At 37.8% G+C, this 5,000-nt stretch overlaps 1 protein-coding gene across 5 annotated transcripts in view; it reads right to left on the bottom strand.

Annotated features, from left to right (window-relative positions):
- LOC127010059 (broad-complex core protein isoforms 1/2/3/4/5-like) overlaps positions 1-5,000 on the bottom strand; it is a 104,001-nt gene that overhangs the window by 9,641 nt on the left and 89,360 nt on the right. Inside the window, exon 6 of one of the 5 annotated variants that reach the window (XM_050883868.1) lies at positions 969-5,000. This exon is cut by the window's right edge and continues 1,665 nt beyond it. The exons of the other annotated variants lie outside the window; for them this stretch is intronic. The gene's annotated coding sequence lies outside the window, so the exon portion shown is untranslated. Of the gene's footprint in view, positions 1-968 lie in introns of those variants that run through there. 5 annotated transcript variants of the gene reach the window in all.

Raw genomic sequence — 5,000 nt, 5'->3', positions numbered from 1 at the left:
TCCTCCTCCTCCTCTTCCTCTTCTTCTTGTTCGTCTTCCGTTAAATTTGTTGCCCATTCTAAACATTTTCTTTACTTTTACGATCTTTTTTAATCTCTAACTTTGAATTTCTGGCCTTTTCTTTCTTTCCTTCACTTCTAACTCCTCCTCCTCCTCCTCTTCCTATTCTTCTTGTTCGTCTTCCGTTAAATTTGTTGCCTATTCGAAACCTTTTCTTCACTTTTATGATCTTTTTTAATCTCTAACTTTGAATTTCTGGCCTTTTCTTTCTTTCCTTCACTTCTAACTACTTCTCCTCCTCCTCTTCTTCTTGTTGTTCCTTCAAATTCATCGCCTATTTTAACATTCTCTAATTTTATGATCTTTTTCAATCTCTAACTTTGAATTTCTGGCCTTTTCTTTATCTCCTTCACTTCTATCTCTTCCTCCTCCTCTTCCTCTTCTTTTTCGTCTTCCTCCAAATGTATCACCTATTCTCCCATTTCTTTCACTTCCTTAACCTTTTCCAAACTCAAACACTATCTAAGGCGTTTTCTTAATCTCCTCCATTTTCACTTCTTCCTCCTCTTCCTCCTCCGTTTTCCTTTAAATTTATCCACTATCCTAACCTTTTCCTTTACTTCCATAACCTTTACCAACCCCCAAACTTTATATATTTATGGCCTTTTCTTTCTTTTCATCTCCTCTTCTATCTCTTCCTCCTTTAACTCTCTACTTCTTCTTCCTCCTCCTTCTCCAATTCTCCTTTCTCTTCCTTCCCTACACACAAGCTCAATACAATGGGTTAATACAACAGAGATTCACAATTTATAAGTTCGGATTTGAGAGTTCGTAGTGAAAGGTTTTTGTAAGAGTCGATTAGATTTCCTTTTGTTTTGCGTCGACACAGTGTTTCTTTATGGTTCAACTTTTACGATCTTTTTGGTATTTGTTTTCCGCATTGCGATTTGCTTTTGTTTTGGTTCCAGTTGTGCGATTTTTTGTTTTATTTCTCTAATGCGATCTTCTCTTTTGTTATTCTGATGCTGTTTTGTTTTGTTTTCCTTCCCTAGTGCGATCTTCTTTTGTTTTCCTATGCGATCATCAATTATTTTTTTTGTATTTCCTAATTTGTTTTGTTCCCCAAGGCGATCTTCTATTGTTTTGTTTCCCTAATCTCCGCTTTTTTGTTTTGGTTCCTTTATACGATCTTCTTTTGTTTTGTTTTCCTAATGCGAGCTTTTATTATTATTTATTTACATTTCCTAATTTGTTTTGTTCCCTAATGCGATCTTCTATTGTTTTGTGTTCCCCTAATCTCCGCTTTTGTTTTGTTTTCCCCTCATCCTATGTTTTGTTTCCTTTATACGATCTTCTTTTGTTTTGCTTTCCTAATGCGATCTTTTTCTTTTCTTTGTATTTCCTAATTTGTTTTGTTCCCTAATGCGATCTTCTTTTGTTTTGTATTTCCCTAATCTCCTCTTTTGTTTCCTTTATACGATCTTCTTTTGTTTCCCTTACGCGAACCTCTCTTGTTTCCTCTATCAATATCACCTTTTTTTCAGACACACGTATACGTTTGGAAAGACTTTACTGCATACCTTACGAAGACTTTTATACCGTATTCGTAAACAGAACAAAGCTTATATCGTTACGTACTACCGCAATAAGTACCGTCAACCGTCGTAACCAGACACTCCTTACGACATTCTCATACGTACGTCATAGAAAAATATTAATAACAAACAAAATATCGTCCTCTCTCTGACATAGCTGGGTTATCGTACGTCGCGCTGCGTCAACACACCCTCGTACGCACGGACATGATTACCGTACGATTAAAATAAACATAATCCAATCTTCACACACATATACATAGTTATCGTACGTACGGACATAACAACATTCCCCTTAGCGTAAGAGTTCACGTACGCACAGACCGACACACTCACGTACGCACGCCTTACACTATATCTATTAATACGTAACCTAATCACAGGCCTTGGTACAGAATATCAAAGTCCTCCACCCTCTCTCTCCCTCAAACCCACTCCATCTTACTCCATCAGGTCCCTTTGTAAGAAAAAAATAGTTCAGGATACCGTGGCGGATAGGCCCCTCCCCTTTCCTCCAGTGCGCCGCTCCCATTGGCTACTGCACAGGGAAGCCACGCCCCCTCGCCGCCAAACTATCGTACTCATCGCATTTTCGTAGTTTGGCCGATAACTATAGCAAAAACAAACAAATAAACAGCACTAAATAAGTTTTAACGCTAACTTCAATTATCTATAGTTTTTTGTGTAAGTACGAGAGTTTGAGGCTTAAAAACTGATGGTGAATACGATAATATGGCAACGCTGCATACGATTGGCGGAGCGTGAGGTGGGCGGGGCCTATTCGCCTTGTTAGCCTGAACAGCGTAGATTAATTGTCTTAGCCAATCCCAGGTCTCCTCTTCAACAATCACAGTCTAATCCTTAACAATACTAATCCACCATCACAGCGCGGCTCTTATAGAAGGAAAAAAAAGTAGTCTTGTTTCCATCACAGACACACTTGGTTTTTCCATTTTTTCCCTTCGCTTACACAGAAAATTAATCACAGCTCCGGTTTTTGTTTTTCTTTCTTTCCCTCTCGCTCACACAAACACACACACACACGACATGGCTTCCTTTTTAATCACAGCTTCGACTTTTGTGTTTTACTTTTGTGTTTTTAGTTTTAGAAGTGTTTTTTTGAAGTCTTATGCTTTAGGTCCGGTCACATGCAAAACTTAACCAGTAGTAGTAGTAGTAGTAGTAGTAGTATTGGTAGTACTACACATCACAGCTATTACTTATGTTACTTTTCACGTGTGGTTTTAGGATTTTCAAATAGTTTTAGTTCCTGCTACTTGTCAATCTTAACAGTAACAGTAGTCGAAGTAGTAATTCAGATCACTAGTTAAACTTTTGAACTGCATTTTAGAAGTAATGTTCAAATATCACAGCTCAGTCTTTTTATAACGTTTTAGATCTTGCTACTTTCAAATTTTGAGTAGCATTACAAAATTCTCATCACAGTTCAATTTTTGTTCCAATAAGTGTATTTTAGAAGCACTATTTATAACCTTTTCATTCCCGTTCCTTTACAATATGAAGTAAAAATAAGAGTTTCGATCACAGCTCAAAATTTCTTGTATGTGTTTTAGAAGTGATATCCAAATGTCTATACTTTCCGCCACTTTCCAATCTTCCAGTTCTAATCACACACCTTTCTTCATTTGACATAGATACAATATTCAAATGGTACGTCTTGTTACTTTCCAATCTTCAGTAACAATTTAAACTCCTTGCTACTGGTCAAATCTTAAATATCAGTAAACAGTTCAGATCACAGCTTTGGCATTTTCCATTTGTTTTAGTCTTATCTATTAACATTTTCGTCCCAGCTTCCCGCCAATCATTAGAAGTAACAATAGTCTAATCACAGCTTTCGCCAATTTCATTCAAGTCTTTCAGTATCCTCTATAACATCCTTCCCGCCAATCGTCCGTAGCAATAATAACATTAACATTAGTTGCATGCAAATTCGTCGCTCCCAATCACAGGTCCAATCACATGAGTCTCACTAATCTAACTAGGAATCCAATCACAGGTGTCCTCAGGTGTTTACAGGTAACCTCCCTCCGCCAGGTAACATCCAGGTCACTAATTAGCATATCTGTTCTCATACATTCATCCAAATACATTAGTTCAATACATTTATGCGTATTTTTCTTTCTCTCTTTCATTTTTTATTCTGTACGTAGATGCGATTGTGTTTCTCTCTCTCTCTCTCTCTCTCTCTCTCTCTCTCTCTCTCTCTCTCTCTCTCTCTCTCTGAATATCTTTTTGTTTGTTTCTTGTTTACTAATTATACAACACAAGAAAGTTTCACTCCGTTTCGCTTTTGTGTGTCTGTGTTTCGTTCAGTGGAGTTATTTTTGTCTCTCTCTCTCTCTCTCTCTCTCTCTCTCTCTCTCTCTCTCTCACACACACACACACACACACCCACACACGTACGCACGCACGCACACACACGGAACAGGTCTGAATATACATCTGACGAAATCGAAACACAATGAAACAGCTCCTTAGTCAAGCCCTTTTTCCTCCTCCATCTTCTCCGAGTGTGAGTGAGCGAAACTTTCTGAAACACGCCCTCGCCTGTTCCTTCCCTCATTCCAGATTGTTTCGTTCGTTTCACTTGACACTCACTCCCTCTCTCTTTTTTTCTGTTTCTCTCTCTCTCTCTCTCTCTCTCTCTCTCTCTCTCTCTCTCTCTCTCTCTGGAAGAACGAAAATAAGAGAAAACTGTCATTCTCTCACCACGAAATACAAACAAATATGTAAATTCCGAACGAAAACTTCAAGAAAAAACATCGAAACATTTTGGGAAAGGCGACGAAACATCCTTTACGAGAGAGACAGAGACAAAGAGAAAGAAAAAGAAACAGGAACGAAACAAAACAAAAAAAGGAAAAAAACACGAAAAAAGCAGCACCAAGGACGATAAATTATGAAACAGCGTTCGAGTCTAAACCTAAAAAATAAAAAAAATAAAAATAACTGAAAAAGTGTTGCCATAATAAAAAAAATAATCTTAAGCCTAAAAGGAACCGATGTTTTGTCTGTTTTTGTTATTGTTTTTTGTTAGTCATTATTTATATTTTTTTACCGTGTTAGCGAATGATGACGTCACTTCCTGGTTCGCATGACGTCATCGAGGACACACACGCTTACGTCATCATCACAATTATCATCATTAGAGTGTGTGTGTGTGTCTATGTGTGTGTGTGTGTGTGTGTGTGTGTGTGTGTGTGTGTGTTTGGTGACAGTACAATGACCTCTCTCTCTCTCTCTCTCTCTCTCTCTCTCTCTCTCTCTCTCTCTCTCTCTCTCTCTCTCTCTCTCTCTCTCTCTCTCTCTCTCTCTCTCTCTCTCTCTCTCAGCATAACATCCTTAACTTGTCAGAAAAAAATAATAAAAAAAATTCCACAA

This window comes from Eriocheir sinensis, chromosome 42 (assembly GCF_024679095.1).
Source record: "Eriocheir sinensis breed Jianghai 21 chromosome 42, ASM2467909v1, whole genome shotgun sequence".
In the NCBI taxonomy this organism is placed as follows: domain Eukaryota; kingdom Metazoa; phylum Arthropoda; class Malacostraca; order Decapoda; family Varunidae; genus Eriocheir; species Eriocheir sinensis.
Note: the sequence above shows the minus strand (reverse complement) of the source record. Positions and strands in the feature narration are given on the sequence as shown.